Source organism: Physeter macrocephalus, chromosome 21, assembly GCF_002837175.3.
Source record: "Physeter macrocephalus isolate SW-GA chromosome 21, ASM283717v5, whole genome shotgun sequence".
NCBI lineage: Eukaryota > Metazoa > Chordata > Mammalia > Artiodactyla > Physeteridae > Physeter > Physeter macrocephalus.
The window spans coordinates 31,707,836-31,724,784 of record NC_041234.1 but is presented as its reverse complement, the minus strand read 5'-3'; the positions used below and the strand labels follow the sequence as shown (position 1 = coordinate 31,724,784).

The window sequence follows — 16,949 nt, the reverse complement described above, 5'->3', positions numbered from 1 at the left end:
AAGACGGGAATAAAGACACAGACCTACTAGAGAATGGACTTGAGGATATGGGGAGGGGCAAGGGTAAGCTGTGACAAAGTGAGAGAGTGGCATGAACATATATACACTACCAAGCGTAAAACAGATAGCTAGTGGGAAGCAGCCACATAGCACAGGGAGATCAGCTCAGTGCTTTGTGACCACCTAGAGGTGTGGGATAGGGAAGGTGGGAGGGAGGGAGATGCAAGAGGGAAGAGATATGGGAACATATGTATATGTATAACGGATTCACTTTGTTATAAAGCAGAAACTAACACACCATTGTAAAGCAATTATTCTCCAATAAAGATGTTTAAAGAAAAAAAGGAGTGATGTACCGCAATGTTCATTGCAGCTCTATTTGCAATAGCCAGGACATGGAAGCAATCTAAGTGTCCATCGACCGATGAATGGATAAAGAAGATGTGGCACATATATACAATGGAATATTACTCAGCTATGAAAAGAAATTGAGTTATTTGTAGTGAGGTGGATGGACCTAGAGTCTGTCATACAGAGGGAAGTAAGTCAGAAAGAGAAAAACAAATACCATATGCTAACATATATATATATACAGAATCTAAAAAAAAAAAGGTTCTGAAGAACCTAGGGTCAGGACAGGAATAAAGACACAGATGTAGAGAATGTACTTGAGGACACAGAGAGTGGAAAGGGTAAGCTGGGATGAAGTGAGAGAGTGGCATGGACATATATACAGTACCAAATGTAAAATAGATAGCTAGTGGGAAGCAGCCGCATAGCACAGGGAGATCAGCTCTGTGCTCTGTGACCACCTAGAGGAGTGGGATAGGGAGGGTGGGAGGGAGACGTAAGAGGGAGGAGATACGGGGATGTATGTATATGTATAGCTTATTCACTTTGTTATAAAGCAGAAACTAACACACCATTTTAAAGGAATTATACTCCAATAATGATGCATTAAAAAAAGAAAAGGACTGTAATAGAAGCTACTATAGCAACTGGGACCACTGAGTTACATTATTTCAAACCATAGAACACACTTTACAGCTCATAGTGTCCAAAAATGAGCAAAGAGATAGCGCCTTAAATGAATATATAATGTTGCATACATAGCTCAGAGTATTCGTTTGATAGAGAATTGGAACAAGTAGATGCCTAAAGTGGGGGAGATAAAGGCATGAAGAACTGGCTTACACCCCTTCATGAATGTATGCTCACATTTAACATGATACAGGCCAAGGGAGAGTCCCTGCTAGATAGATTCCTCCATTTTTCTGTGAGGTCTGAGGCAGAGAGGGCAGTGAAGATGCTGTTACTACTACACAATTCTTTCCCTGCAACACCTCAACTTTCTTCTTTCTGACCTGATGCAGTGGTCCTGGGACCAGGGCTACAACTGCAGGTGCCAGAAGCAGGGATGATCCCTAAATAAGAAACTGTAAGTCTACCTTTAAACCTTGATGCCAGAATTCTGGGAATTCCCTGGCAGTCCAGTGGTTAGGGCTCTGTGCTTCCACTGCAGGGAGCACAGTTTCAATCCCTGGTTGGGGAACTAAGATCCCACCAGAATTCCTAAGGATCTAATGGGATGGGTTGTGCCTTCACCTGTTATATAGATAGGTCAAAGATGGCCTTTCTGTATTGTTCCTTGGGTTGTTTATTTCTTCACTGCAGGCTGAGACCCAATAGCTCAAAACCTGCTGATGCCAACTTAAATTTGTACACATCCAATTATTTTATAAATAGCCCAGACAAGTAGATTTTTCACCATTTAGAGCCTACATGCTTTGCATACCCAACGAAACCTCACCCTACATCTGCTGGCAATAAATAAGGTAAGACCGGGCTGTGAAAGACCCATGTTTCTGCTGCCCTTCAGGGCTCTGTGACCCAGAGACTCCCCACTTTGCTGCTGAGTGACATCACCTAGACGCAAAAGCTCCCTCTCTTAACCTCTTAGCCCCCAGCAGTTCCTTTGCCCTCCTCCTCGTACAGGCTCCTGCTGTGAGGCACTTCCCCAGCCTGCAAGCCCAGTAACACTTGTGTGTGCTCCTGCCACCTCGTGGTCATATTTTTTTCTTGATAACCCCCAAATACCTCAAACCCCGTAAGTGGCAATAAAGGGAGAACTTCTGGAGATAATTAGGAAATAGATATGGAGGCCACCCAGTCAGCAGGAAAATCAATTAGCAAAAATCCTGGATGGCCTCAAATGGGTGGGAGTCAAAATTTGGAATGCCACTGCTTCGGTTTGGTGTGGCACTGCTCTGTACTGTTTTACACTCTATATTTTGGGGGGTATCCTCCTGTGCTTCAATAGCCTGGCCAAGTGATAGCATCAGTATTTGAGTGAACACATGACACTGGAACTAATTTGGGGGGTGGCAGAGGGGCCCAGCTGCATGTGGTAGGAAGTCAGCCTGCCCACCTGGGTATCCATTAGGCAGGTGGTGGACACTGTAAGACCTGTGGGCCTGAACAGAAAAGGGGGAGGGGTGCACACCTCTGGACTGAGGGGTGGATACCCCTGACTCCATAATGGGCTATAATGGGAGAAGCTCCCTGACAATGGCCAGCGATTCAGGGTTACTCTGTGACGAGAGGACATCCTTGTCACTGGGGACCACTGTGGCAGCTAAACAAACCTATAAGGCAGAGGCATCAGGCCAAGGTTAGTCCCCTAAGTGCAGTTGGGGGAGGCACCTTTGCAAACAGCTAGCCTGACTCTGATGCTGTCGCACTTGGATCTGCTGTTACAGGTGGCATCATTCTAGCCCTTCCCTGGAGGGCTATCTGGACCCCAACTCTTGGGATGAGGCGGCTAAAGCATTACTTAAAGTGACAAAGACAAGGAAGTTATCTTCCTGTCTCTCCCAGGACTCCTAAACAGGGGGCCATCTTGCTGAATGGGAGAGGCAAGCCAGAACTTCCTCTTGGTGGCTTCTCACCAGGCCACAGCCTGGTGAGGAGGTAGGAACTTACACTCGTGGGAAGACCAGATGGAGGGGAGGGCCCTGGAGAAGAGGACTGGTGCCCTCTAGAGGCCCAGGCAGCACGATGCCAGCACGGTCATGGTGAGGAGAAACTACCCTCCACCCAGGACCACCCACAAAGTAACAGACAGAAGACACAGGAGGGGAAGGTCAAAAAAAAGGGACAGGTTCTCACTTGGGGGAAGCGACACATCCCCGTTCTCCCTGAGGCCCAGTCCTCCATAAGGACAGAGTCCGGGAACCAAATGAAAAAGGGGCTGCCTGGCTGTATAGAATGTATCAGGCAGAGCGAGAATTCCACCTAACAGGGTCTGGAATTAAACAATTGGCGGCCACAGAATGGGATGGAAAAATGGACCCCTGGTAAGGGATCTTGCACCATTAGTGAGGAAGGGAGGAAGGATCCCCAGAGGCCGCTTTGGACCCTAGTTCACATATACCTTGTTGATACGGATTTTTTTTTTTTTTTTTTGCAGTACGCGGGCCTCTCACTGTTGTGGCCTCTCCCGTTGCTCTGGACGCGCAGGCTCAGCGGCCATGGCTCACGGGCCCAGCCGCTCCACGGCATGTGGGATCTTCCCGGACCGGGGCACGAACCCGTGTCCCCTGCATCGGCAGGCGGACTCTCAACCACTGCGCCACCAGGGAAGCCCAGATATGGATTTTTTTATGGCTTGGAGGGCCACCCACCCCACATGAGGCCTCATAATCACCTGGTCAGACTGTCAACGGAAAACACCAGCTGAGGCCAAAGATCTCCTCCATCAGCTAGGGATGCTGGAGTGGGCTTATCAGGTAACAGATGGTGTGCAGCAGGATGACTGGGCAAGTGGGAGGAGGGTGAATAGAGTCCTGAGTCCACAGCGTTGTTTCTCAGAGGGGCTCCTGACAAAGGTAAGTCCTCTTTACTGGCAATGATGGTTAACACAAAAACAGTTCAAAAGTCACAGCTGCCCTTGGATTTAATAGAAAGTCCTGAAAGACAAACTCAGATCCAAGTGTTTAAGCCACCTGGCCTAAATCAAAATTACTATCGAGAGTGAAGCCTCCCCCCTCCTAAGTCAAACAAACTTACAGCTTGGCCTCTGCTTAAGCGTGAACTCTGAGAAAACAAGACAGGTTATACATTAGTCAGAATTTTCCAGTGAAGCAGAACCAATAGGATGTATATATAAAAAGAGGGTTTTTTTTTCATAAGGAATTGGCTCACAGGGTTATCCTGGCAAGTCCCAAGATCTACAGTCCTCAAGCTGGAGCTCTAGGAGAGACCATGGTATAGTTCCAGTCCAAAGATTTGCTGGCTTGAGGTCTAGGAGGAGCCAATGTTTCAATTTGAGTCCCAAAGCAGGAAAAAAAGTACCAGCTCAAGGGAGTCAGGCAAGAGGAAATTCCCTCTTACTTATGGGAGGGTCACCTTTTTGTTCTATTCAGACCTTCAGCTAATTGGATGAGACCCGCCAACACTGGGGAGGGCGATCTGCTTTACTCAGCCCACCAATTCAAATGTTAATCTCATCCAGAACCTTACAGACATGCCCAGAATAATGTTTGACCAAATGTCTTGGCACTTGTGACCCAGTCAAGTTGACGCATAAACTTAACCATCACAGGTTAAGGGACGAGAGGGTCCCAAATTGGAGGTTCTCTGATAAATCAGTGCAGCAATAGTACTACTTACTAGGGTTGGATTACGAGCTGCGTCAGGCTTCCCTTTCAGAGGCATCCTCATCTTTAGTACTTGCCTCTGGTCTCCACCAGTGGCCAGGACAGCCTGTGCAGAGGGATCCAGCAGTCACAGAAGTAGGGCCCCACCTGGAAGAGAATCGCCCTTGTATCACATTAACTGTAGTTTGGGCTCCAGAACACAAACACACTGGCTGGTTGTTGGACACAGGTGCTCAAACCTTCCTAATCCCAGGGAGCATTCATGCTTTAAAGGGAACTCCCCCTCCCCCCAAAGGAGGTGACTGACTTCAGAGGACAATTAATTGAAAGGAAAATTACCCACTTAACTATTAAAATTGGCCCAGATTTGCTAAAAGATGTTTCTTTCCTGGTTGTTCCCTTGGAGACTATCCCTGTTCCCATTATGGGACCGGCTCAGTCAGCAGCTAACTTTATGGAACAAACCCAAGGCTTTTACTCTATTGGTGGGAGCCAACCAGTGGGAACCAGTTACCATTTCGTTATTGGTGTGGGCGGTAAACACGCCATAGTACAGGATATGACAAGGCACTGAGGGCCAGGCAGTCACAACCCTGAGTGAACACCTCACTGAAAGGGGATGGGCGACTGCCTCCCTCTATAAGGTACAAGGCCCCTACCAGTCTGTTAAATTGGAGGGTTACATTCAGAACTGAGAAGGGCAAACTCTTCCCAATCCAATAAAATAAAAGCTAGTGCTCCAACCTCCCACATCAGCAAGGAGGCCCAACAATTGGTAGAAAAGTTTGGATTCTGGTGCCAACACGTTCCTCACGTCTACTATTTGCTAGACCCTATCTACGTATTGAGTCACCTGTAAGTCTTCCATTTTGAGTGAGGACCTGAGCTACAACAGGCACTAGATAAACTAAAGGAGGCTATCGCTTCAGCTCTCCCACTAGTGCCCCAAGGATAGGACTTACATTTAGAAGTTTCTGCTCCCACCCCAAACTTTGCTTCCTGGGGCCTCTGGACCAGATGGACAGGCAAGCCTCTACCTGGGCTTTTGCTGTAAGGGGCTCCTAGCCTCAATCCAGACGTATTTGCCACTGGAGAGGCAATTTCTAGCAGCATACAGGGCACTTATGGAAACTGAGGCCCTTTCTGGGGCAGAGCCAGTTATCCCACAGACCGAGATTCCTCGTATGCCCTACGTAATGGAAGAAAAACTCCCCATAAAATCAGATTGGCATCAGAGGCCCCGTTACTAAAATGGAAATGCTGTCTACAGGGTTGAGCTAAACCCAGCCCTACTGGAGTGTCACAAACTCCATGAGGAAATAACCACATACCTGCCACTGAAGCTAATTCGCCCAAACCCCAGAAATGCCTCTACCCCTTGCTCAATGGGGACGGGAGGGAGGATGGTCAGCACCCTCAGAACAAGCAAAGCAACGGTCTTCCTTTACCGATGGAGTGAGCACAAGGTGTAAGGGACCAGACAATAGAGAGCCACAGCCTGTCACCCCCAAATCCATACGGGGCACAGACCAAAGTGCCCAGTGGGCTGAGCCGCATATAATAGTCCTAGCAATAGAGTATGCCTTTGACAAACATTTTCCCAAGGTTCATGTTTTACTGACTCCTGCTTGGTGTTCATGAGCTAACTACTTGGTCAGGACTTTGGCAAAATCAGGGCTGGAGAATACAAGCCAAGACATTTGGGCTAAAGAGGTATGGGGCCAATTGCCACACTGGCTCCCGCTCTGCCCATCTGGGTGCACCATACCTCGGCTCATACCAAACAAGACACAGAGGAAGTGCTCTACGACTCAAAGCCTGATGAGCTAACTGAACCACCAAAGCAGCTAGGGCTCTGGAAGGAGGGGGAGATCTCCAGACCTTTGGGAGGAGCCACCCTCCCCTTCTATCAAGGAGCACATGAGAGGTCAGGGCTTTGGGGCATCACAGGGTTATGAAAATGGATTGTTAGTAGAGGAGTTGGCTCAGCAGGGAGACAAAACATTAGTGGCTTACCAGAAGCCAGAAATCTAGACATTGGGCCTACCTCACTGGAGGGACAATTTACAGAGGAGGAGGGCCACATAAGAGACGGCAAATTGATTTCATTGGGCCTCCCCCCCACAGCAGCAGGAACATATATGTTAACACATGGTTAATAGTGGTGGGTGCCCACACAGGCCTTCCACTGATGGCTCTTGTGGGGCCCCAACCTCTGTTAATGTTACTGAAGTGTTAACACCGCAGCCTCACAGCCCTTGGGAGTGCTGCCAGTTATACAAACAGATCAAGGCTCCCATTGCAAAGCAACACAACAGCGGGCATTAGGAAATCACATTGTGTGAGTTTTCACCTACTCCATTGTCCTACAGCAGCAGATGTCACAGAAAGGCATAATGGTATTTTAAAACAAGGGCTCCTGAGAGAACCTGGAGGAAGATGGTCCATCAAGTTCAAAAGTGCAGACCTAAGACATAACTGCACTGTATGAAAATTCACAACAAATGAAATGACCACCTGTAGAGACGCTGTGACCTCTCCTGGTGGACACATCCACACTGGACACAACCCAACTACCAGTTTTCATGGACATGGGAGCCTTGCATGCTGCCCAGAGCAAATGAGCATCCACCTGGTACTTCCACCTTTTTCCCTTCTCCCTCATAGAAACTCCAGAGCCTAGCAGCCACTTCTCCCTTGATCCCAACAGGGACCTGCTGTGGACCACCAACTCTGGGACCACATTCAGCATGTTTCTACTCCTCATCCAGTGTAAGCTGAGCAGACCACTCACCACTATCTGGAGAGAGAGGCGTCCTCATATGCTGCCCACATACACCACTAAATCACCATAGAACCATCTTGGACCGGCTCCTGATACCCAGGAGGTGGAACTAATTACCCGCGGACTGGGTAACACCATTTGGACGATACCCAAGGGACAATCAGAACTTCTACTGCTGCCCACAGATGACCTCTGACTCTCACCCCTATTCTGTTGCTGTGCCCCTTCCATACCTGAGAAGTTTCTCCCTTCACCAGTGTCGACTACACACCCATTGATGGATCCCCCTCCCCTGGCAAACTACACCCTACTGTTGACAAGGTCTGGAAACAACATGCCACATGCACAACACGGGAGACACACAACATGGGTCAGGATGGGGAACACAGGAAGCACGCTGCTGGCCATTCAGGTTGGTCAGTCCTACTAACATGACCCACAGACACCACCACTGAGGCTAGCACTCCTCCTCTTTCCATCTCTACTGCTACCAGCAACACCCATTCTGGCTAAGCCAGGCTCTAAGATGGGGCTTGTGAACTCACAGGTGCCTTCTAGCTTGTGGGTCAACTCTAACTTCAAATATGTGGCCAATCACGGGCTGAGCACATAACCCATTGAGTTGACTCAGGTGCTGAGTATGAGGTAGATAACATGCACATTTACTTGGCTATAACATTATAAGCTCCTATTAACACCACCTGGAATTGCACTAAGCCGCACAACTTGCCTTCACAGGAACACAGAATATAGGCAACAATGCGAGCCTTGGTGGGCCTGTAAGGGAATCCCTGGTAAAGGGCTTTCCCTATTACAAGCTTCCCCTTGTCCAACACTGGACACTGGGTTTGACTCAAAAGTGCAGTAGATTTTTACTCAGCTGCAGAACCCCGCAAGGACTTACTCTCACCAACCACACTAGCCACAACTCTCCAACGCCACAATCTTTCCAAATATTCCCCTGATACTAATGGCTTTAGGATCACTAATTGGTGGGGGGATGGGCAGTAGGAACAGCGTATGTGCAGGACACCACACAACAATGAAAAGAAACGCAGCCAGTCATGTCCTAGGAGTTATCCACACAAATTAAATAAATTGCCCAAGGACTGGAACTCTTGGCTGAATCTCACCATACTTTAGCAGCCACGGTGTTAGATAACAGCATAGCTCTAGATTACCTATTTCTGGGCCCTTATTAACACATCTTGTTGCATGTTGGTTGTCAAAGAAAAACAAATCAGGACTTAGTAAGGAGAAACTCTTTTTCAGAAGGATTATTGGAAGGGAGGGAAAGGGACTATTGTAATGGGGGAAGGCTGGTTGCAATAGGGAGAATGCTATGACCATAAGGTCTACAAGGGTCTCAAAATCAAACAGAAAAAGGCTTTTCTATCACAGGGTAAGGAGGAGGCAAGCAGAGATAAGCAGAATCTTTCAAGGGAAGTTGGACAAGCAAGGGGAAATGGCCAGTGGGGTCTGACAGGAAAGTATCCTGCTGTTGTCAGTCAATTCTCAGGAGAAGCTGAGAAGGGAGGCAAATTTCACTTTTTTGTGTTTGCTCAGGCTTGGGGGCAAGCAGAGTTCAGGAACCTGTAGGAAGGGAAAAGCCTGACTAAAGTTTGGTCAAGACAAAGCAGAGGGTAAGCAACAGGTAATTGTGAACACTTAGTCGGTCCCCCCTTGTTGTTTAAGTCAGACAAAATCTGTCCTTGAGCACTGTTAGGGATGGAATAAGAGTCATTGGGAAGCTGAGTTAGGTCCAAATAGTTTTCTAGGGGGTGCTGGCCTTCACGTTCCTCTTGTTCCTGAAGAACTGACTACTGTATCATCTGTTGTTTGTGCTGTAAGGCTGACAGCTGTTGGAAGGCCTTAGCGATTAGGCATTTAACAAGAGAAATACTCAGGAATAAAATAAAATAATAGTTATTAAAGGTTGAATAAGCGAGTAAAACCAAGATTTGAGGTTCAGAGAGAGCAAGTCGAGAAGAGTCCTAGACATTGGGCCTGAAGGGTATTCAGATAGTGGACTGAAGATGACCGTGGAAATCTGAAGAATTTTCTGGAATGTCTGGATGTTTTTGGTGATGGCATATCCATCAGAGAGGTTTCAGGGAACACATGCAGAGCAATGGCTTCCGATCATTACAAAAGCGCCCCCCTTGAGAAGCCAGGATGGTGTCCAATGCCAGACAATTATGAAGATCCACTTATTGGAGTTCCTGTAGTTCTCTGGCAATGATGTTAGTGGTTTTAGATGTTAGTGGTAAGATGCACAGTCATGGTTATTTTCTGTAGTAGAGCACAGAAGATGCAGGTGGTTGGGTGAACTTCTAAGTGGCCCACACTGCAGCAGCTCTAGGCATGCAGGTTGCCCATAGTTGACTTGTTGCAGCAAGTTTTTTATATTTACTCCCAGTCTCTTAGCCTCTTGTTCTAAGGCTTCTTAAAAACCTGATGAGACAAGAAGAGCACAGCCTCCTCCTGGGGCTTGGATTCTGCCTAAGCTTGTAGTTGTAACATGTTTTGTAGACCTCTTGCCTCATCTAGTGTGTCTGGAAAACTTAAATCAGAGGTAATAGAGTAGTTAAGGTGAGAAAAGAAGGCAGTCTGGTTAAGCATAGATGGCCCTTTTTGAAGAGTATTGAGGTTGAAGGAGATTCCTTTTGAAGTCTAGGGGGAAAAGCTAAAGGGACCCTGAGTGATAGCACAAAGGATGCCCTTAAATATGAGATGGCATAGGAATTTAAGGGAAGCTGGAGGCTTCCAAAGAAGAGGGAGAACATAACCAGCATTCTAAAGTAAGGTTGTGAGACTGTACTATGAGTTGAGTGAAGGAACGCTATAGATTCTGGGGTCCTTGCAGGGATGGCAGAATTGTTAAAGGGGAGAACAGCTTGGGTGAAGGGGAAGAGGAGATAATACAAATGAAGGCTCATTATGGAAAGCTGCAGTTGTAATGGGGGGAGTTATGTGGATAGCAAAGATGATGCTGGAGGGGATAGAGAAAAAGGATGATACTGCAAGAAGAACAGCAAAAATGGTGAGATTAGGAAGTATGTAAGAGAATCCTACAGGGTCTTGTTTGGCATCTTCGGTGGAAGCTGACCACCTCATGATGTCATCTACTTACTTGGTCTGAAGTTCTTAGGAAAGCAGTCTACCTTGTGGCAACATCTGCTTCTGGGGGCTCTCGAGAGACCCTCAGTTTATTTTTTTTCAAGTTTAAAACATGTATTTAAAATGCAATTTATAAAATGCTTAATCTTCCGACTCAGGAGCCCGCGGTGCGAGGTGGGGTAGGGTGGGCAGCTGCCCATTAGACCAGCAGAGCAGGACTGCAGGGGGGCGGCCCTCCCTCCCATACCCTTCTGTTCAGATACCCAAGGGGCCCATGTGCACCCCTGGGATCACATGGCCGAACACAGGACTCCAGAGGTTTCCAGAGTCTTTGCCTACCAGGGAGGCTGGGGCGGCCCTGCCGGCCCATCTCTGAGCAGAGCATCCCCAGATGGGGCAGAGCTGCAATATGGCTGGGCTAGACAGGGAGGGGTGGGGCAGTGGGCTCTGGAAGGGGCTGATGGTAGCAGATAAGGTGTTGCCTCCTGCCTGCAGGTGGGGAGCACCCTGACTGAGTGGGTGGCGAAGGGTTGGTCGCCAGGCCCAGACCCCCAGCTCCTTTGGTGATAGGCTGACATCAGAGTAGTGGCTCATGGGAAGTGGTTAGCTGGAAGGTCTGAGGCCTGGCTCAGAGTCAGGGAGGAGCTGGGAGAAGGGGACAGTACCGTGAAAGCAGATAAGGGGCAGCAGCCTCAGGTTTCTGCCCCCCACTCCCCTGGTGTCTTCCAAGCCAAAGCCTACAGCTTACTTTTTAAAAAAAAAATTTTAAAGAAAAGAAAAGCAATTTATAAAAGCAAAAAATTAAAAATCTCCTTATTGTTAAATATTTTAATATGCATTGTTATATGTATTGAATAAAATGTGAAAATTTAAAAAAAGAAAAAGCACTTAAGGAAAGTTACAGACAACTGCATAAAAACAACAACAAAAACCAAAAACACCCACAAACACACACACAAAATCCAAACTGTTTTCCCATCTCCCCTCCCACCTCCCCCCAACACCATAGTTTCCTGTTTTCATTTCTTTCTTTTTAAAATGTTGCCTGCCACCTCTCCATCTGGGAAGCCAGGATATTACTGCTGGTGGGTTGTGACAGGCACACAGCAGGCAGAGCCCCATCTTTAGCCAGAGGGAGGTGGGAGCATCAGTCCCTACTACATCCTTGATCCACAGACACCCATCAGCCAGCCTCCCTTTGGCTCCCACTAGAGAAGGGGAGCAAGAACAGGTGGTCCCGACGGCTGAGCAATCAGCACTTCTGGCCTTCCCACCTGGCCTACCTCTGTACCTTGTCCAACTGAAAAGGATGGTTTCATCTTGGGCCAGAAACCACTATTACATGAGGGATGGACACTATCCATTTAGAATGCAGAAACTTGGTCTTGGCAGTGGAACTGTAAAGACAGCAGCAACCTTCTCCCATCCCCACTCCTGGAGGTCATTTCCCCTCAGAGCAGCCTGTGGGCACCATTCAACATCCTGCAGGTTCTTACTGCCTGAAGCTTTGTTCCAGCTTTGCTCACGGACAATCTCCTGCCTTCATGTAGTTGTAAGCCTGTGGACTAACTGCTGACTCAACTTACAGCAGACCTTTCCTCCTAGGGTAAGATGTAGTGGGCCAAGACTTGCATAAATGTCACACCAACCACTCCTGAGCGAGGAGGCCGTCTGGCTGGCTGAGGGATATAAGGTGCAGTGTGATGGAAGAGATCAGAAAGCCCGAGAGGGGCCAGAGTGTACACACACAGCTGCTCTAGGCAGGACCCCCTAAGTCTCTTCCACTTCAAAGAACCAAAGCAAATCTCCAGACTCCAAGGACAGAGGGGAAACTGCCTTCATTCCAGGCCCTTGCTCTGGAAGAAGGGGTGGAGGATAGCCTAGGCCTATGGGGAACCAGTCTGTCATTACCAATCTTTGCAATGCACAGCTTGTCTCTTCCCAAATGTATTGAGAATGGTCTGCTCCCAAGGTAGTGATTTCACAAGGGAAATGTGCTGGATAGAGTTATGGAGCTGATGCCATCAACAGAGATGGCACTCCACAGACCCTTGAGAGTTCTAAGCCTTGCTGGAGCAGGAAGATCTACCTACCTTCTGATCACACTCGGCAGAAGGCTCGGAGTCCTGGAGTCAAGACTCTCTCCTGGCTTTCCTTGTGCTGACAGCAAAATACTGAGCAAGGCTCGCAGCCCTTACTCTTTTTTTTTTCTACTTTTTGGCCGCACCGCGTGGCATGTGGGATCTTAGCTCCCCGAACGGGGATCCAACCCGCGCCCCCTGCAGTGGAAGTGCGGAGCCTTAACCACTGGACCACCAGGGAAGTTCCTCGCAGCCCTTACTCCTAAAGCCCCAGAGTGCAGCTTCACTCCCTGCCCACTTCTAGAAGTAGTAAGCCTGGCTGGTAGGGAACCACTCCTGAGAGGTTTTGGAAGGGGAAGTCTGTTCACGTTCCCTATCTCCCAAAATACACTAGAGGTGAGGGGTTGGCACCCTCCCCAGGCTCTCTGATTCTATAGAGCTAGCCCAGTCTTCAGGTAGTGCCCAGATGCTCTGGGACTTAGCTGAGGGGAGGGAAGTATAAGCATGGGGTGCTCATCTGTCCTGGGGACTGCAGAGCCCTGCCCCTTTTCTGCACTGCAGTTGGAATACAGAAGCTAAGCTCACCAAAATCCTATGCAGTGGAAGTGCGGAGCCTTAACCACTGGACCACCAGGGAAGTTCCTCGCAGCCCTTACTCCTAAAGCCCCAGAGTGCAGCTTCACTCCCTGCCCACTTCTAGAAGTAGTAAGCCTGGCTGGTAGGGAACCACTCCTGAGAGGTTTTGGAAGGGGAAGTCTGTTCACGTTCCCTATCTCCCAAAATACACTAGAGGTGAGGGGTTGGCACCCTCCCCAGGCTCTCTGATTCTATAGAGCTAGCCCAGTCTTCAGGTAGTGCCCAGATGCTCTGGGACTTAGCTGAGGGGAGGGAAGTATAAGCATGGGGTGCTCATCTGTCCTGGGGACTGCAGAGCCCTGCCCCTTTTCTGCACTGCAGTTGGAATACAGAAGCTAAGCTCACCAAAATCCTATTGGTTAATGTTTCTAGTGAATTGCCCAGAAACATTTTTAAGTAGACTACCAAACTACTCTTTCTCAATTAAAAATTCATTAAACTGCTAAAACCCCTCCCATGCACTTTTACTTTTGCAAATCAAATATTGTATAAACAAATAAAAATAGGAAGCAAAGAAACAAAAAGGATATTTTCAGATGGAACTTGGTTTTAAGTGATGAAAACATGCACTTGAGCGTGGGTGGATGGGCGTTCTCATTTGTGTTTTAAAATCCCAAATTAATGAGCATGATAAACTGTTATTGCTGGCACTGGCTTTACCCCAAGTGGCCAAGTGGCACAGTCTGACTCTCTGAGTCCTTGGTGGGACCCCCCAACCCTCCTCTAACCCCACCCTTTCCCTTTCCATTGACTTGGGACAGCCCTTCTAGCCATGCCAATCACAGTGGGGGAAGGGAGGTCACAGTGCATAGGGTCCAAGGTCACAGTGGGCGGAGCAAAGGGAATCATATTGCAAGTAAGTCAGGTTGTTCCCTCTGCTCAAGCCCAGCTGTCTGCCACGGCAGTGCGACCCGCAGCGGACGACCCAAGAAGTGGTGACAGAGGCAGTGGCGGTGGCATCCTTTCCTGCCCGCATTTATCTGTGCTGTTTGAAGCCTGTAACCCATCAGGACCCAACAGCTGTCTGATCACATCGTTGGGCTGCCTGCTGCCTTCAGGTTGGGAGATCCTGGCTGGCCTGTCGAGGATGGGTTTCTCTTGCTCCTCCTCTGGGCTGGCACTGCCCAGGATCCACTTCCAGGCCTCCACGCACTCTGCCTCACGCTGCACTAGGGGCTTGACAGGAAGGGCTGGACTGCTGGTCCAGTTGGGGCTGCTGACCACACCAATCCTGGTGGGCCTGTTGAGGATGTGGATCTGTGGAGGGGCCCCATGGGAAGGCTATCGTCCTGAATCACAATGGGCACTTCGGAGGAGATTTGGATTTCCCCACTGTCTGCCGCCTCCCAGCTCTCAGGGACTTCCTCATCTTCCATCTTACTCACCCGTTTCTGAGACCCTCAGTTTAGAGTCTGCAGTTGGGATGGACTTCCATTTAGAGTAGATTTCCATATCTTTTCAGTTGAGAAACACCAATCCAGGGTTTGACCCCCCCGGGGGTTGGCAGCAGTGTTAGTGATGTAAAGAGGATGATGCAAGGGCCCTTTTAATAGGGATCAAGATTAGTTTTCTGGTTGCCTTGAGAGAACTAAGTCTCCAGTTTCGAGCATGGGGAGAAGATGGCAGAAGAGTAAGACGCGGAGATCACCTTCCTCCCCACAGATACATCAGAAATACATCTACACGTGGAACTGCTCCTTGAGAACACCCACTGAACGCTGGCAGAAGTCCTCAGACCTTCCAAAAGGCAAGAAACCCCCCACGTACCTGGGTAGGGCAAAAGAAAAAAGAATAAACAGAGACAAAAGAATAGGGATGGGACCCGCACCAGTGGGAGGGAGCTGTGAAGGAGGAAAGGTTCCCACACTCTAGGAGCCCCTTCGTGGGCGGAGACTGCGGGTGGCGGAGGGGGAAGCTCCGGAGCCACGGAGGAGAGCGCAGCAACAGGGGTGCGGAGGGCAAAGCGGAGAGATTCCCGCCCAGAGGATCGGTGCCGACCTGCACTCACCAGCCCGAGAGGCTTGTCTGCTCACCCGCCAGGGTGGGTGGGGGCTGGGAACTGAGGCTCGGACTTCCGTCAGATCGCAGGGAGAGGACTGGCGGTGTGAACACAGCCTGAATGGGTTAGTGCACCACGGCTAGCCGGGAGGGAGTCAGGGAAAAAGTCTGGACCTGCCGAACAGGCAAGAGACTTTTTCTTCCCACTTTGTTTCCTGGTGCACGAGGAGAGGGGATTAAGAGCGCCGCTTAAAGGAGCTCCAGAGACGGGCGCGAGCCGCGGCTATCAGCGCAGACCCCAGAGACGGGCATGAGACGCTAAGACCGCTGCTGCCGCCACCAAGAAGAATGTGTGCGAGCACAGGTCACCATCCACACGTCCCCTCCCGGGAGCTGGAGCAGCCTGCCACTGCCAGGGTCCCGTGATCCAGGGACAACTTCCCCGGGAGAATGCACGGCGCGCCTCAGGCTGGTGCAACGCCATGCCAGCCTCTGCCGCAGGCTCGCCCCCCTCCCGGGAGCTGGAGCAGCCTGCCACTGCCAGGGTCCCGTGATCCAGGGACAACTTCCCCGGGAGAATGCACGGCGCGCCTCAGGCTGGTGCAACGCCATGCCAGCCTCTGCCGCAGGCTCGCCCCGCACTCCGTACCCCTCCCTCCCCCCGGCCTGAGTGAGCCAGGGCCCCCAAATCAGCTGCTCCTTTAACCCCGTCCAAAGAGCAGATGCCCTCAGGCGACCTACACGCAGAGGCGGGGCCAAATCCAAAGCTGAACCCCAGAAGCTCCGTGTCCTGTTTGAGCAAAGAACAGACGCCCTCAGGCGACCTACATGCAGAGGCGGGTCCAAATAAAAAGCTGAACCCAAGGAGCTGTGAGACCAAAGAAGAGACAGGGAAATTTCTCCCAGCAGCCTCAGAAGGAGCGGATTAAAGCTCCACAATCAACTTGATGTACCCTGCATCTGTGGAATACCTGAATAGACAACGAATCATCCCAAATTGAGGAGGTGGACTTTGGGAGCAAGATATATTATTTTTTCCCCTTTTCCTCTCTTTGTGAGTGTGTATGTGTATGCTTCTGTGTGAGATTTTGTATGTATAGCTTTACCTTCACCATTTGTCCTAGGGTTTCGACCGTCCGTTTTTTTTTTCTTTCTTTTTTTTTAAACTTAAAATTTTTTTCTTAATAATTATTTTTTATTTTAATAACTTTATTTTATTTTATCCTACTTTATTTTATCTGCTTTCTTTCTTTCTTTCTTTCTTTCTTTCTTTCTGTCCTTCTTTCTTTCTTTCTTTCTTTCCTTCTTTCTTTCTTTCTTTCTTTCATTCTTATTTTTTCTCCCTTTGATTCTGAGCCGTGTGGATGAAAGACTCTTGGTGCTCCAGCCAGGAGTCAGTGCTGTGCCACTGAAGTGGGAAAGCCAACTTCAGGACACTGGTCCACAAGAGACCTCCCAGCTCCACGTAATATCAAACAGCGAAAATCTCCCAGAGATCTCTATCTCAACGCTAAGACTCAGCTTCACTCAACGACCAGCAAGCTACACTGCTGGACACCCTATGCCAAACAACTAGCAAGACAGGAACACAGCCCCATCCATTAGCAGAGAGGCTGCCTAAAATCATAATAAGTCTACAGACACCCCCAAAACACACCACCAGACGTGAAC

At 49.1% G+C, this 16,949-nt stretch overlaps 1 long non-coding RNA gene and 1 pseudogene across 1 annotated transcript in view; both read right to left on the bottom strand.

The window, feature by feature from the left end:
• Positions 1-16,949, bottom strand: part of LOC102989143 (uncharacterized) — a 69,895-nt gene that overhangs the window by 35,926 nt on the left and 17,020 nt on the right. The window contains exons 2-3 of the long non-coding RNA XR_002890737.3: positions 4,672-4,805; positions 3,707-3,878 (exon numbers count right to left, since the gene is read on the bottom strand). This is a non-coding gene — a long non-coding RNA (uncharacterized lncRNA). The remainder of the gene's footprint in view (positions 1-3,706; positions 3,879-4,671; positions 4,806-16,949) is intronic.
• On the bottom strand, positions 14,126-14,649 carry LOC102989346 (SUZ domain-containing protein 1-like; annotated as a pseudogene).